Genomic DNA, 18,597 nt, shown 5'->3' on the forward strand with positions numbered 1-18,597 from the left:
ATTTTCTTAACGCGATTCGTATTATTTAACTCTACTATGTGACCTTTTAACTATTGCCTAATGATGTATTAAAATATCAAAACATATTTTATGTTAATTAGTTAAACATCAATAATTTCAGTGTTTAATAATTATCTAATATTAAATGTAAAAAGGCGCTGTTTGAAGCATTGAGTTTACCACACACCAGATGACCTTATTATTAATTTACTTTTTTTGTTGATTTAACAAAGTTTAACGGTAATATTGTAATGGATATCATAATATAATTTTCTATTGATATTCCGGAGGAAACACAATAACCGAGAAATGGTAGAAATGCTGAGTGATTAATGAAATCTAAAATTGTTTTATAATCTAAACAAAAATAGTTGAGGTAAATGTCAACAAGTATTATTTTGTTTCTATTTGATTAAATTTTAAATAAAAATAAATAGTAATAAGTTAGAACGCGTTATGTCTAATGTCCACTATAAGTCAATCCAATCAAAATCAATCAATCTGGTTCCATCGTTGGCGTATGCTTTCGACGGCCAATGAACTTACAACTACAACAACACGCCATATCGTCCAATATACATACCATAAGACAATATCAGATTCATAAGAAAGTATAAAAGGCGAGTTACTTCGTTACTTTAACCATAAGCAATTTTAAGTGTTACTTTGGTGAGTGTAATATCTTCATTTCAACGTGCATACAATACTTTGCGTTTGAAATTAAAAAGCTAATATTACTGTATTATTGTTGTTTTCAGTTTCTAGTCTTCATTTTACAAACTCTCCACCAACCAAAACCAAAAATGGGCGCAGAAAAAGTATCCATGAACATCGTTGTCGTCGGACAAGTGCAATCCGCCAAATCCGCCAAAACCGTCACCAAGGTCCAACCCCAAGTATCTCAATACAATATGGTAAGAGTAAAATTAAGCTGCTTTAGTAATAGTATTTTACCTTTGTTTAAATATATTTTAAATTCTTGATAACGATAATGTTCCTTTTTAAAATAACTTACGGGCCTCATCCCTATTTTTCTTTAATATTTGAGTACACTTTAGCTTAGAATTTTAGTATTGTTCGATTCTATTCAATTTTTAAGCCTAAAATATTAGCCTTCTAGGACAACTCAAAGTGGTTCGTATGGAGCTATTCATTATTAAATCGTCATAACTTCAAAACTATTATGACTATTTTTCAAATATATCTGTTTTTTTTTAACCAAATTACAATTATATATTTTTTTTTTATGTTATTCACTAAAAAAAAAAAAATGCGCTTACTTAAAAGTTTGAATTTTTCTTAGTAGTTAAAATTTAAATATTTTCTCGAGTTATATTGTAAATGCTAATAAAAATCTAGCTGAAATTGAAACTGTGAGAGGTTCTTACATCTTAACTACAACCGCACTCCTATAAAATTGTGTTTTTTTTACTTAAAGCTACCACACTTTACAACATAGTCGTATTTAAAATAACACAATACATTGCATTTAAATTTCTAGAAGTTCAACATAGTTGAATTTATTTTTTTATGTAATATTTATGTAGTATTTAGATATTTAAAGTTATTTCACTTGTATTCAATTGGTACATTATTAACTAAAGAATTGTATTTATTTGTTCCAGAGCTGTTAATTGAACTCACATTTCTCCACCTCAAAAATGCCATAGACCAACCGGATATTATGTCCAATGTATAAAAACTTGACATGTAGAGTTTAAAAATCAATCAATAAACCAGCTTTTCCGTTAATTACATGGTACAAGTTTATTTATTTTACTCCTAATACTGTATCTTTTTTCGAATAAGAGACATACTGTTGCATTTATCTAACACGAGAAAAATACTTATAAAAGTTAGCTATTTAGCTTTATTTAGCATTTGTTTTCTACAATCTTGTTTTAACATTTAAAAACGTATTATTTAGTTGTAATGTTAAAAATCAACAGTCCTTCCTTTTTAGTTAAATCAACTACAAAACGAAAACTATTATTATACCTATATTTAAAACCAAGGTAAAGTAAAGCTAAATGTACAATGTGTTTGGTAAAATGCACTAGAGATAACTAGTACAACTACTAAATAGGTTTGGTATATTTATGCATAGTGTACCATTGACATAGTTTGGGCCAATATATATTATTCTTAAAAGTGTCAGTTTTTATAATTTTAATTTTGATATAAATCTATGAAAGTACTAATTTATATGCGATTTTATATTAAATATCTACTTTCACGTTGTATCAACCGAAAAAAATAAGCAATGGTCTAAAAAATTAAATTTTACCACTGTCAAACACTCCAATGCATGTTTTTCAGTACTTAAATAATAAGTTTTTTAGTGATCTTAACGTAAAATTATTGATACTTTATAAGAAATTATAAAATCAATAAAAACACAGTTTATATTTATCACAATGTCGATTTTAATTAAATTAATTTAGTACATTAAAACTAATAAATCTGAAAATAATTGTTACAATAGATTTTTCTATTAGCCCAAAAAAAAAAAAACAAATTATGCTTTATAAGTAATAGTGGTACAACACGTTAACAAGACACAATTAATGCAATTAATTACAATTTTAATTCAAGTTACAATTTTTCTATACAAAAATTTACTGATGTTAGTCACTGTGAATAGGAAGAATGTAACTAATTACGTCTGTGCGAGGGTTGTAATGAAAACCAAGTTTAAGCAAGTGATTGCTTATGTAGGATATGTAAAAATTCAATCTGTTTACATAAAAATCGTAGAGACTAAATATAGCGTTTTGGTTTGTATATTCATCCATTAAGTTGTCTATTATGAGGTAACTATGTTCTGGCTCACATTTTGACCTCAAAATGTACCCTAAGGCATTGGCAAGAACTAGGGTTTGTTCTGTGTCATCTAGTTTCTCATCACTACATTTCCTACGAGGGTCATATGTCTCGAGAAAACTCTGAATCGAAAACAGAATTCCGTAGTACGGACTTGGAATTACACTTTGGTCAAAAGAATGGATCAGCTGAAGTGTGCGCATCAGTTCCAACATAGTAAACGCACCATATTCGATACTAGCCTTGAGCTTACCCCAACAATCGTTTGCGTCGAGCTTTTCTGATTGACTGGTGCACTCATCGCCTGTATGAAATGTTAACCAAAGAAAGTCATACAATTCTTGTCCGTAACCGCATCCCATCAGGTAAGGGAACATTTTCAACTTATCGAGCGGACTAAAAGCGACAGCTTTACTATTTACATTACCCTTATTTATCCAGCCCAATTCGCAGTGGAACGCATCGAACTGCATTCCTCTCCAATGTTCATCTCTGCAAACATAGTTGGCAAGATTCGTTTGATCAAGAGACAGTACACTATCACTACTCGTCTCGACGACGACAAACGCAATTATGAACTTAATGATAAATCGTTTTTCCATGTTAAACCGTGTAGATATTAGAACTTTTAGAATACGACCTGCCTATGTTATTACGAAAACTAAAATGTTAAAATTAATTATATTTGGGCCACGTTTAACAGTACTTTGCGCAAAAACAAACAGACACGCACACATTGTTTGCATAAGATTGTTATAACTATTGAAAGTGATTTAAACGTCAAATTTTATACTACCACGAAATTAATAATGCACTCACGTGTACCACGTTAAAGTGTACACGAGGAACACAATTATTGATTAATTTGTATAAACTATCATAGCACAGTGGGGAAGAAGCATAATATAGGAATCGACAAGGTCTTAGGACTTCGAAGTTATTGAAATAAATGTAATAATCACTTAAAAAAAAGCACTTTGATGTGAATCTGTACATGGTAGAAATATTAAGAACAGGTAAAAGCTTTTAAAATATAATAAGGTTTTTATAGGATTGTTTGTTTGGTATTACAAGTTTGTTTCCTTAGCTACCCAAAACTTGATACTGCAAGTGTGTGATTTCACTTTTTTTTGTTTTATTCTTTATAAATAAAAAAAATAGAATATTTGACTTCAAAATTTGAACAAAATTGTAGTATGTTATAGCCTCACTATCGAACAGTCTGGTTTCAAACCACTAACTTCACTTATGATAGAGAAATAAAGAAAAAGTTTCTATACCTACTAGATCTAATGAACAGTCTATACCTATCGGATATTTTGAAAAAGTTAAAAATCACCATAGTTTTAAATTGTAAGATGTATACATTTTGTTGGTCGTGTCTCTGTAGTTTGAAAGGGAAGGGTAGGACTTTTTAAATGTTCGGCCCTATAAGTACCTTTAAGATATGATCTTATAATATTATGTAAAATATGACTGAGCAAAGTTTGTAAGTACCCATATGAATTGCAACACTGTCAACCCTTTTGGTGAATTTTTTTCAGTTCTTTAAATTTCTTAATAAGGCATTAGATACGTTTTAAATACACTTAATCTAAAATTAATAATGCTTAATATTGAAAAAAACAAAATCAATAAAAACATCTAGAGTCCATTTAAAAGACTTAATTTTTATTCCTTTTTTTTTTTAATAGATTGAAACTAATAAATCCAAATAAAATTGTTATAGGTGATATATATTACAATACAAATTATAGAGTAGTATAACACGTTAACATGAAAATTTTTAGAACGAGAAAAAACATTAAAATTGTTATCTTATCCGAGTTTCCGTACAGCCGAATTAACTGATATTACTCACTTTCGGCAGGTGTAGAAAAACCCACTCTGTCAATGTGCGGGTTGTAATGAAAACCAAGGTGGCGCAAGTGATTGCGTATGTGTGTCGAGTAAGAATTCAATCTGCTTACATAAAAATCGTAGAGACTACTTGTAGCGTTTTGCTTTGTATACTCATCCGTCAAGTTGTCTATTATGAAGAAACCGTGGTTTGGCTCACATTTTGAGTTGAAAATGTTCTCCAAGTAATTAGCCAGAATCATGGTTTGTCTTGCGCCGTTTATTTCTTCGTCTCTGTAGTTGCCGCGAGGGTCATTTGTTTCGAGGAAACTTCGAATCGACGACAGGATTCCGTAATATGGACTTGGAATTATACTTTCGTCAGAAGAATGTATCAGCTCAAGTGTGCGCAACAGTTCAAATACTGTAGACGCACCATAATCGAGACTAGCTTTGAGCTTATTCCAACAATCGTCAGCGACCACCGTTGGCGATAGACCTTTGCACACATCACCTGTATAAATTGTTAACGAGAGAAAGTCGTATAGTTGTGGTCCGTAAGCGCATCCCATCACGTAAGGGACAATTTTCAACTTATCGATTGACCTTAAAGCGCTACTCTGACTAGATATGTCCGTCTTATTTATCCGGCCCAATTCGCAGTGGAGCTTAACGAACCGCATGTCTTTCCAATGTTCTTGTTTGCAAATATAGTTGACGTGGAATTTTAGTTCGACAGAAAGTGCGCCGTCACTCCTCGTCTCGTGTTTCGTGCACACAACGGTCAACGCAATCATGATTTTTATGATAAAAAGATTGTCCATGTCGAATCTGTATTGTAGCCGTGACAATGTTCACTTGGCAAAACGAGAATAAGACCCCCGTGGTCTGTAACGAAATTCAAAATGTCTTAATTAATTTAGATTTGTCACTCGTAGTGCGTGAAACGGTAGGTGCTCTGCGCAAAAACAAACAGACATGCATACATTGTTTGCACATGCCCCGTTTTAGACTAACGCGCATGAATAGTATTATTATGGAGTTTTCCAAATACATTGCTGAAATGTATGGCGTATGGTTTTTTAAATGTCGCCAATCTATAGAATTCTAGTAACGAAAAATATTAAGACAGGGATATGTTTGAGAGTAGGTGTCAGTATATCATAAAAGTTTATTCCATGTATCTCTAGCTTGAGAACGGCGATAGTTAATAATACCTTTTTTTCATAGTTTAAATTCAGACGCTCATTATAGAACGAGCACCCAATTTCAAATTTTAGTTTTTTTAATCAGACATAAAAAACTATTTTTCTAGTTAGGTACTAACATTTTTTTTAAAGATGACATTATAATTTTTTTTAATTTTTTACTATTTCATGGATTGATTCAATTGATGACATATTTATTTTTTAATTTAGCCTAAAGTATTTTTTGAAAGTTGTAGAGTTGCATTTGTGTTAATCAAAATTTTTAAAATTGAAAGTTTATATTTATCACAGTTGTACTTTGGTTTATAAAATAACATTTATTAGGCCCTTTTTCTAGTTAATTAAAATTATGTTTTCTTATTAAATATATATATATATATATGAAAAATTATTTAAAAAATATAAATGTTGTTAATTCGGTCTTGTCGGATGGGAATGTCATGCTTTACTAGATCCAAACATATTTTTTTTAAAGTTAGTTAAAATATAAGTTGAAAGTAAAAAAAATTATCAAATATTTTTTTGTATTTGACCGGTTTTAAGACTAAGAGTCTGATCTTTTTTAACTACTTTGTTGGAATATCATATTTAATACAGTTATACTAAACGGGTTCGTATTATGATGAACCTATTTGATTTCTTAGGAAAAATAAAATAAATCAACAATCAAGATTTCACTCCAAATGAGATCTATTTCGAATTTTTAATGTATTAAAGACCATTGCCCTTTAAATTTAGTTTTTTTTCGCTTTTATATGTGCACCCGATAAAATAAAACTTAATATAATATACAGTTTTAACATTACAAAATTGAAGGTCATAATAAATCATAAGTTGACAATATTCTCGAATCAGACATACTATTTTGGGAAATGTGCACACATATGTTTTACTTTATTTTTTTATTTGCTTTTATTGGATACTCATAAAACGAATTAAATAAAATGTTTTTTAAACAACATGTATATTTTTCAGACGACTTGTGTACTTGGGAAATGTGTACATTGTCTGAAATTTGTTCAGGTTTTTTTTTATTACCAAAAAAACTTTGACTATGTCTACTTATTGAAAATTACAAAATTTGTGATTATACATAAACATATTATTTTGTTCATTTGACAACGAAATACACGTTAACGGTTAAAGACATAGCCAGAAATAAAAGATAATGAATATAGACAAACATAATCAGGTTTTGGTAATATTTTAGAGGGTCCCTGACAGAGTTCTTGAAACACGAAAAAATATTTTTTGATAATATAATATCGATAGAATTACACTATTTTTTTTTTTTAATATTAGCCACGTACTATGATTTTTTTTCGTTCAAGTACAACTAAACCTAATCGGGCAATGGTCTGCGATCAGGCGTGTCTCAAGTGTGACAAAACTACCATTTTCGGCCAAATCCTGTAAGAGCAGATTTCAGAAAAATATCTTAGTTTATACATGGCAGATTATTTCTAATAAAACCAGCTTTGATTAGAAGAACATTATCACTATCTATCGTCGATGGCTTTAGCATATTCTTGTATTTTTCACAGAGACGACAAAATAGTAATTACAATCAATAAAAACCCAGTTTATATTTAACACACTTTGATTTTTATTGCATTTTTTGAATACACTGAAATTAATAAATCTAAAAAAAAACATTATAATAGAGTAAAACTTATGGTCAAAAAACAAAAATTAATGTCGAACAAATTATGCTTTACAAGTTATAATAATATAACATAATGCATTTTGTTTTAATTTTTATGTTAAGAAAATAAAACATTTAAATTTCTATCTTATCTGAGTTTCTATATTGCTGAATTTACTGATGTTAGTCACTTTGAGTAGGAGTATTCAAAACAATTTTGTCTGTTCTCGCGTTGTAATGAAATCCAAGGTGGTGCAAGTGATTGCTCATGTATGTCGTGTAAAAATCCAATCTGTTTGAATAAAAACCATAAAGACTTCTTATGGCGCTTTGCTTTGCATAATCACCGTTTACTTGATCAATTACGGAGGAACGTTGTTTGGGCTCACAGTTAGAGTTCAAAATGGTATCTAAGAAATTAGCAAGAGTTATGGTTTGTCTTGTGCCACTCCATTCTCCTTCGTCGTATTTTATACGAGGCTCATACGTCTGGAGAAAGCGTCGAGTCGACGACAGAATTTCGTAATATGGACTTGGAATTGTACTGTCGTCATAAGAATGTATCAGCTCAAGTGTGCGCAACAGTTTTAAGATTGCAAGTGCACCATTTTCGAGACTAGTTTTGAGCTTGCTCCAACAGTCGTCACCGTCGACCGTTCGTGACTGACTTTTGCACACATCGCCTGTATGTATTGATAACCAGAGGAAGTGATACAGTATTTGACCGTAACCGCATCCCATCATGTAAGGTACAATTTTCAACTTATCGATTGCACTTCTACGGGATATATCCGCCTTACTTATCCAGCCCAATTCGCAGTGGACCGCAACGAACTGCATATCTTTCCAATTTTCTTCTCTGCAAATGTAGTTGATATGATTCTCTAGTTCAACAGAGAGTGCGCCATTACTCCCCGTCTCATGTTTTATGCTTGTAACTATTAACGCAATTATAAACTTAACGATAAAATGTTTTTCCATGGTAAATCGTGTAGACGTCAAATTTTTTACTTGACAAAACGAATATGACCTGTCCAGTATAGAACGAAAATCAGAATGTCAAAATTAATTAGATTCGTGCCGCGTATTGTATGACATACAAAAACAAACAAACATGCACACATTGTTTGTCTAAGACAGTTGTTTCAATGAAGAAAGTCCTGGCGCTGTCTAGCGGTAAAAAAAAGAAGAAGAAATATCTTCTCAGACCCGCATCAAAGCTAACGGCTATACATAGTTATATTTTTTTTTTTATAGATTTTTGTTTATAAATCAAAACAATTTAATACCTTGGGCCTATCACTTAATCTCTCGAAATGCAAAATTATGACCTTCACTCGATCTCGATCACCATTTTTGTCCTCATACTTCCTTAGTGGTACTGCTGTCTCTCGGGCTGTCGATTACGTCATAGATCTGGGTTTCAAGCTTAGCTACAACCTCGACCCGAGTAGCTCACATTGAATATGTATGTTGCAAGGCTTTCAAAACTCTTGGTCTAGTCATGCGTTTGGCTAAGGACTTTCGACTTGAAGTGTCATTAAAAGCTCTTTTCTGTGCACTTGTGCGCCCTATTTTAGAGTATGGAGCTGTAGTCTGGGATCCTTATACTACCGATAATTCAAGACAGCTTGAGCGTGTACAACGTAGATTCTTACGCTTTGCTAGCTTTCTTCTTAATATACCTTGCTCGCCTCATAATTATACGTCAATTGCTACCCACCTTTCTTCCCTAGCTGAGCGCCGTCGTTTTACTGGCCTTAAATTCCTCGCAGGGTTATTAAATCATAACATCGATTCACCCGTCCTACTCTCTCTAATCTGTTTTAGAGTTCCACCTCGTTCATCCCGTTCTTCCGCCCAATTATATGTCCCCCATGCCACCTCAAATTATATGGCTAATGAACCTTTAAGACGTCTAATGTCGGCTGCCAACGCGGATCCCTCCTTTAATGATTTATTATTAATTTAATTTTGTAAAAACTATATTGTATCTATATTTCAATTTATATTGTATTATGTATTATGTGTTATGTCCATTGTTATATTCAAAAGGGCCTAGCCCGTAAAATCTATTAAAATAAAATAAAATAAAGTACAAATATCTTTTAAAATTATTTAAAATCAAAGTTGAAGGTTAAAAAATTAACAAATATATATAATTTTTTTATTTGTGTCAATTTTTAGAGTATTAGTGTGATATTTTTTTAACTATTAAGTTGGAATATCATATTTAATACAATTACAATAAAATAGGATAGTAATATTATAATGAACCTATTTAATTCCTTCGGAAAATATTGTGATTAAATCAACATTCGGCTCGTTATACTATAATAATAGCACAAATTAAGAATTTTAACAAAAATTTCACTCCAAATGGGATGTATTTTTGACCTCTTATTGGCTTTTGTACATTGATCTAATAGTAGATTTGTACATCAATCTAACAAATTATTGATAAACGAATTACCGCTACTTATTGGACATATATATTTATTTAGAATTTATGAAAAACTGTTGCCCTCAAATTTTGTATTTTTTTGCTTTTGTATGCGCACCTGATAAAATATAACTTAATATATTATAACATTTTATATTAAAAAAATTGAAGGTCATAATAAAATCATAAGTTGTCAACATTCTTGAAACAGACATACTATTTTGGGATGTGTACACACAGCTGATTCAGCAACTTTGGTATTTTACTAAAAAAGAACAATATTCAAGAGCTTATAACTTTTTAGGTCTTGAACTAAAAATTCTGAAATTCGCTTCAATCTTTTGAAATAGAACACTTAAATTACAATTGTTCAGTGAAAGTTCAATTTTGATATCGTTATTAGTCTTTATGTAACATGGCCGTCAACTTAAGGTGTTTTACAATAAATTTACAGAATAAAGCATCGCCTGAGTAAAAAAAAATTGTTTTAAATTTGTTTTTCTTTGTTTTTCGATTTTATTGAACTATTTGCATAGGATATATTAATTTGTAACATTTAAAAAATGCACTCGAACACTCTTCAGGTGATTTGGTATGGAATGCCCCAAAGAGGATCTTTGACAGATTTTACATTTGTTAAGTTCTTGAAACAAGGGAAAATAAAAGTCTGAACGCAATAGTATAATTATTAAAAATAAAAATGGAACGTTTTTGTGGCAGAAGAAAAAAAGCATATTACATATTATATAATGTAAAATAACACAATGTTATCAATAACATCTGTGGTGAAAAAAAATGGTGCGACATTTAAAATATAATAGAAATGAATATGCTTAAAATGTATGTGCTAAACATAAATGCAAACAATAAAGAACACAGGAAACACACCAACAAAAAAATTAAAATTAACACATCAACATGTCACACAAAGAGTCAAAAGAATCAAGAAAAACTGACAACAACAAATCAGTTTTGAGAGAACAACTGAAGCCCATATCGAGAAAAACTTAAAAAACATAAATACGATTTGTTACTTAATGTCGACTTAATCCTACTTTACTTTACTTCTTTAGTAAGTTATTAAATACATTTCTGGTTTTTGAGTAGGAACAATAGTTATATGTGAAAGTACCAAAACCAAAAATGGGCACAGAAAAGGTATTCATGAACATTGTTGTGGTCAGTCAAGTGTAATTCGCCAAATCCGCAAAAATCGTCAAAAAGTATCTACCATTAGTATACTTAGTAATTAAGCCATCGTTCTATAATGTTATATATGTGTTTTTTTACCTAAACCTACCACACTTGATTTTTAATGATCGCTGTTGTATTTAAAATAACACAATGTGTTTAAACTTCTAAAAGTTCAACGAAGTTGAATCTATTGTCTTATGTAATACTTATGTATCATTTAGAAATTTAAAATTCTTTCATTTGTATTCAATTGACATTATTAATTAATGAATTCTATTTCTTTGATTCAACTCATATTTCTCCACCTCGTAAATGCCATAGACCAATTAAATATTATGTTCAATGTAACATAAACTTAACATATAAAGTTTAAAATCAATCAATAGCCCGGCTCTCCGTTAGCATGCATGATACAAGTTTATTTAGTAAAAAATATTGTAAAGTTGTAATGTTAAAATTCAATGGTTCTTCCTATTTAGTCAAATCAACTACAAAACGAAAACTATTATACATTTATAACTAAGGTATAGTAGAGCTAATTGTACAGTTTAAATGTTATGTAAGAATTCAATCTGTTTAAAAAATGGTATATTGCTTTGTATATACTCATCCGTTAATTTGTCTGTTAAGAAGGTGTTTTGGCACAAAGTTCGAGTCCAAAATGTTTCCAAATTGCAATGCATTTTTTCAATACTCACATTAACAGAACTAATTTTTTAAAGTCATTTGTTTTTAAATGCACTTAACATAAAATTATTAATCAATCATAAGAAAATAGCAAATCAAAACACGGTTTCTATTTAACACAAATTCGATTTTTATTGCATTTTTTGAATACATTGAAACTAATAAATCTAAATAAAATCGTTAAAATAGATATTATTGCCAGACAAAAACAGTAGAACGAATTATACTTCACAAGTTATAATAGCATAACACTTTAACATGACATATGTAATGCATTTTATTACAATTTAAATATTAAGAAAAGAACCTTTAAATTGTTATCTTACCCCGAGGTCCCGTATTGCTGAACTGACTGATATTACTCACAAAAACATTTGAGTATTAAAGAGCATCTTGTCTATGAGTGCGTTGTAATAAAAACCAAGTTGATACAAGTGACTGTTTATGTATGTTATATAAGAATTCAATTTTGCAATATAAAAATCGTAAAGACTACTTATAGCGTTTTGCTTTGAAAATTCAGCCATTAATTTGTCGATTACGAAGAAACTGTATTTTGGTTTACATTTTGATTCCAATACGTTCCCTAAGCTACTAGCCAGAATCATGGTTTGTCTTGCGCCGTTTATTTGTTCGTCTCTGTAGTTGCTGCGAGGGTCATTGGTTTCGAGGAAACTTCGAATCGACGACAGAATTTCGTAGTACAGACTAGGAGGATTTACACTTTCTTCTAAGGACTGTATCAGCTCAAGTGTGCGCAACAGTTGGAATGCTGTAAACGCGCCATACTCAAGACTACCTTTGAGCTTACTCCAACAGTCTTCGGTCTCTAACTTTTGTGTTAGACTTATGCACACATCGCCTGTATGAATTGATAACCAGAGAAAGTCGAACAATGTTTGTCCGTAAGCGCATCCCATCAGGTAAGGCAGTATCCTCAACTTATCGCTTGGCCTGAATCTGACCCCTTCACTAGATATATTACCCGTCTTCATCCAGCCCATTTCGCCGTGGACCTCAACGAACCACATATCTTTCCAATGACCATATTGGTAAATATAGTTGACATGTTTCGCTTGTGTAACAGAAAGTGTGCCGTCACTGCCCGTCTCGTGTTTCATGCACACAAAGATCAGCGCAATTATGAACTTTATGATAAACGGGTTTTCCATATCAAATCCTGTGGGCTATGGTGTATGACACTAAAACTTTAACGTCTAAATTAATTAGATTTGTGCCTCGTAGTAGGTAATTGTAATCCGCGCAAAACCGAACAGACAAACATACATTGTTTATCTAAGACAGTTGTTATAACACTAAGGAACAGTGATTTTGCGGCACGGTGTATAGGAGTTGACGTTAAATAATTAACACCAAACTGGTGAGTACGAAAAAAAATGTTTGATTTATCGAATTGACTCTAGTTTGTAACATAAATACTACCAACTAATAGACTGCGTGGGTGCTAGATAAAACAAACACTATTATTAATTATATCTTACATTCGGTATCGATTTTATTAGCTATTTGGTGAATGTACAACAAATATCTGGATATGTCGGATAATTATCACATGACTGGATAAGACACTATATTTGGGTATACTTTTCCGTTACTCATTGGACATAAATATTTATTTAGAATTTGCAATGTTTAAAAAACTATTGCCCTCAAATTTTATATTTTGACATGGATATGTCTTTTGGCTGGGGGTCAATAAGAAAATCTGTGGGTGCATCACGCTGAACGTTACCGTAGAAAATATGTGCGTGTGACGCGTTTTTTTAATTAAAGGGCTGATTAATAGTAAGTTATCAGATAACTGATAAGGGATAAGATATTAAAGATACGAGAATAGTTACACCTCATTAGGTACACCTAATTTAGGCCAGATATTATAAAACTACTAAAAACCGTTTGGCCAGAACACGTAATTAAGACTATACTATCAGCATATATCGCAAGGAGATTATTGATCGGAAATAATCATATAATTATCAGGACATATCCATGAATTGATGTATCTGCATGAAGTGTGGATACTCTTAATTTATTTTTATGTGCACCTGATAAAATATAACTTAATATAATATACAATGTTAATATTAAAGTTGCCAAAATTCTCGAAACAGACATACTATTTTGGGATATGTGCGCACACAGATATGTTTCACTGTACTTTTTTTTAAATATATTTGAAAACTCATAAAACGAAAAATATTAAATGTCTTATTAAATAAGGCGTATAAATTCCCGTCAACTTAAATGTGTACTTTGTCTGTTATTTGTTAAGGTTTTTTTGGGAAGGGGTCTAGAACTTGGCCCTTTTTCACTGTTAGGTTTTTGTTGGATATATTTTATTTGCTTATACCAAGAGTATATTATTATTTATTAGATTAAAGGGTGGACGTTTTTTTAAAATTTTTCTTTCTATATTGTATTTATAGCAACAATTACTTTACGATTTAAACGAGTCGATCGTTCACACTCGAGAGTGTCGTCATATCTTGTTAAATCTCCATGTAAAAATATGTTTTTATTTTATCCGAGAACCCGCTCGATCCAATGGGGCTATAATACAACATTTAAGTGGAAAGCAATAAAATAATGAATACTCTGAAATACAATAAATATAAGTATTATTAAAACTTACAGTTGTGAGAACACCCGTAGTTAAAGGCACGCGTGTAGATACATATACAGTGTGCACGTGTAGTTGGTACACATGCAATTATAATTATACCAACTCATACACGTGTATGTGAACTATGCGTGTTACACATGTATACAGAGTGTCCCACAAAGATTTCACAAATTAAATAACTTTAGTAATAATGAATATTTTTAAGATTTGTTTTTAAAATTAATTTATACTCATTTGCGCTATAAATAAAAAAACATAAAAAATAGTAAAACCGTCAAGAGCAATACAAACCTTGATGTTTATAGCGCAAATGAGTATTTTAAAAAATAATTTAAAAAAAAAAAACCTTAAAAATAGACAAAAGTTATTTCGTTTGTCAAATCTTTGTCGGACACACCTAACCTAACCTTACCTATACGTGTAATCATAGGCGCAACTAGGGTTCAAATTTTGGGGGGTGGCTACAGCCCTCACCAAAATTGTGGACTAAAATAATCTACTACTTGTACTCATAGAAATTGTTTTACATGCAACATGAGAATAACCCCAAAAAAAAGCTATCTCTTTGTTAGGTTCATACTTACAAGTCAATAAATACAATTTCAGAATTTTAGAATATTACATTAAAAACCCCATCGTTCAAATCTAAATTCATTTTTTTTTTCCAATCAATATTTTATCACAGATAATAGGTACATAATGTATAAAGTTTAATTGAAAAAAAAATCGTTTTAATAACGTTCATTAACCGTTACTTTTCAATTTTTCAAATGACAACATGATAAAATTTAACTAATATTCAAGTCAACGAGGACTATTTTGGTGGAATGGCCTAAATTTTAGTCATGGGGAGCTAAGCCCCCCTTAGTTGTGCCACTGCGTGTTAGAGGGACCTTATAATAATCATACCATGCATTTAAATACTGCTGTGCGGTATGAAAATTATAAGTACTGCTTATAATAGACACAATTTAGTTATTTAACTGTCCTATTTGTATTGCTTTTCGACGTTTAGTGTCACAGTGTTTGAAATTCAAAGTTCAAACACACAATCTTTAAAGAGTACACAAACTTTAAAAAAAGTTCATTCAGCTTTCAACCGAACAACACTTATTTTATGACGCACGTATAAAAATAATGATATTGATTCAATTTAAAAATTAATAATCAACCGCCTATATTTGTTTCTGAACACAAATTTATCATTTTGAACATTTTCAAACGGTTCTATAAGTTTAATATTATATTATTAAAATTGTAAAATATTATTTATTACCATTATGCATACAAATTGCTTTTATTATTATATTTATTTATAAAATTTCCACATTACAGACGTATACTACACCCTCACCAATACATTTAACGCCAATAGCTTGTCGTTCGAAATTGTTTTACCCTAAATTAATAAATATATAATCATATCTATAGTCTCAAAAATATATTATGAAATCTCCCTAAATGGTAGGTATTTATGTCGACTATGATATAATAAGTCTGTAAGAATTGTATAACATTGTTAAACCGAATTAGTATGTGAAAGAAATTCAAGCTCTGTAGCCTTGTCTATTCCGTTCACTCTGTCTCATCATTTGTCGGAATAATTGGGCTGTTGACATCAACTGATCAAGGAAGTGTATTGTGTTTAAACCCAATCCATCGCATATTTTTCTTATAAATGCTTTGAACAGAAGAATATCTACATTATCTATAAAAAAAAAAAAAACAATTTTTTACAGGGTGATCCGTTTAATGAAGACACTAATTTTCTCAAAAAATATTAATATTTTAAAAAATGATTTTTTTCCTATACTTGTAGGAAATATAGAAATATATATTTAACTATATTTCTTAATGCTTAACAAACGTTTACCTACCTCCATTTCTTATACGTAAAAGACACAAACATATTATGGTTTTAATTCCGTAAATATGTAGACAAAAAAATGTTAGCATTTGACTTTTTAATTGTCATTAATTAGTCAATCAAAACGAGTGTTTAACATCAGATGGATCATTCTGTATATGTATATATATATTTTTTTTCTTCTTTTAAACCAAATGCTTCGCATCGAAACTAAAAAAATTATTATTAAATAACAATAACATATGTACAGCAATTTTGTTACCTCGGTTTTACACACTCGCATTATTCGCTTAAGACAGTTGTTTGAAATTGATAAGTCATTTAAACGTCAAATTTAATAGTGCCACGAATTGTTTGTTTGTGTTGTGTCTAAGACATACCCATGTGCCGATGTATCGGTGTATAGCGTAGATACTTTTTAATTGACGTGCGAGCCACCTCACCTGTGTCGCGCGTTAAGCTATACTGATTTTTATTTAAATTATTTACTGCTAAATATACAACATGCTTGAACAACCAACCGTCAAAGAAAGAAAGAAAGAAAAGAAAGAAAGAAAGAAAGAAAGAAACTAGCCAACCATTTTAACACTTTTCATCCGTTTTTAAGATCTAACGTGTGTACTGACAAAAACCATACAATATATATTTTTTTATAGTTTTTTTATCTTACTTAAGTGTTTCTGTACAAAAAAAAAAATTATTTATAATCTATTTCGATTTGTATGTAATTTCCACTTACATTTTTGAACCTTTTTTGGTTTTACTTCATTGAAGTTTGAAAGTTTTTCGATGGCAAGATAGTTTTGATACTTGTCAATAGACATTTTAATTTTAACTGAGATTAAGTAAATAAATTAAAATTATTATTATTATTGAAAAAAAATTCAAAATTGGAGTTAAGTATGATGTTCAATAACAGAAACGTCGTTGGTTAATACCAACGAACTAACTTGATACTAGTGTATCAAGTGAACTCATAAATAGTGTAAAAGCTAAGCAAGAAACACAAAACTGGGCGGTAAGTCAATTTTTTTTTTTTTTTTATAAACAGTAATTCATTTTTATTCTATGCTATACAGAGGAGATACCTCTGTATTGGCTTTGGTTCAAGTCGATTGAGACGTCCACTCGACACAGGCACAAGGCGAACCAGACAGCGCCACATCCACAGAATAACTTACACCGCTAACTATAATCGTATTTTACATTTTGCACACTAAATACTCTCATTTTTTTTTATAAACTAATTATTATTATTATTATAACCTCTTATTCTAATCATTTTTATATTTTCTTTTTTTCACCTTTTCTTATTGGGCTGTAAAAAAACAAACACACCAATGCACATCCGCCCAATGGTCTGACATATTGTTTTTAATTTTTTTTTCAAATAACGTGTGCCATTTCCACATGGCCTACTGCGTCCATTTGCGTTGTCGCCGCTGCCCTGCAATCACGATTTTAGTTTTAATATATAGGGTGTCTCAAAAAGAACGCCGGATTTAAATCTGCTATAAATTAAATTTATTTCTCTTAAAAAAACATAACAAATGTATCATTCTCTTCAGGAGAAGTTTAGGTTTAACAGCGAAAAACAATATCCATTATATGACCCCCCACCCCCTGCTAGCCCTACAGGCGATTATTCTTTCCATAAAATTTACCATCACTCGATCACACATTAGCCCCATCAAGTTCGTTAAGGACACGACAGTCAGATTTCGGCGCGACCGATTCGCCGCCAGAACAAGGGACGTTTTTAATTATAATATATAACGGGGAATTACTTGACGCAATTCTAGCGGGGGCTAGGATTTTATAACACTAGAGATTAACACGTTCACTGTCCTCCACGGTCATCGGACGATGACCCCTAATGTGGTTCATGATTTATTTATAGATAAGTCCCTAATTTATTAATTAATTAATTAATTAAGTCCCTATCATCTTACCTGTCCAACTGTGTTATTATAAATTTCATAGAATATAGTCCATACAAATAAATCTCCAGAGAAATAAATGTTTGAAATGAACCACATGTGGATCATGGACTACTAAAATAGGTTTAACGTGACCGCAATCGGCCGCTTTTTTATTGCTGGGTTGGGTTCGGCGGCTTCTGGTGGCCGCAAGACCCCCGGTGCCAACTTTTTACATAGAAACGAATTTTTAGACATTTTAGTAAGCTTTCGATTGGTATAATCAAATTGAGGGGACCTCTTCCGGAACATTGTCAAAAATTGACAT

General features: G+C 30.8%; 1 long non-coding RNA gene across 1 annotated transcript; it reads left to right on the plus strand.

The window, feature by feature from the left end:
- Positions 1-533: 533 nt before the first annotated feature.
- On the plus strand, positions 534-1,752 carry LOC126833884 (uncharacterized). Its single transcript, XR_007685017.1, has 3 exons — positions 534-669; positions 759-914; positions 1,626-1,752. It is a non-coding gene; the product is annotated as an uncharacterized LOC126833884 (long non-coding RNA).
- Positions 1,753-18,597: the final 16,845 nt, after the last annotated feature.

This window comes from Adelges cooleyi, unplaced genomic scaffold (assembly GCF_023614345.1).
Source record: "Adelges cooleyi isolate 19-005CV unplaced genomic scaffold, UGA_ACOO_1.1 ACOO_flye_CR_arks_rails_tigmint_CR_PRNA_2, whole genome shotgun sequence".
Lineage (NCBI taxonomy): Eukaryota > Metazoa > Arthropoda > Insecta > Hemiptera > Adelgidae > Adelges > Adelges cooleyi.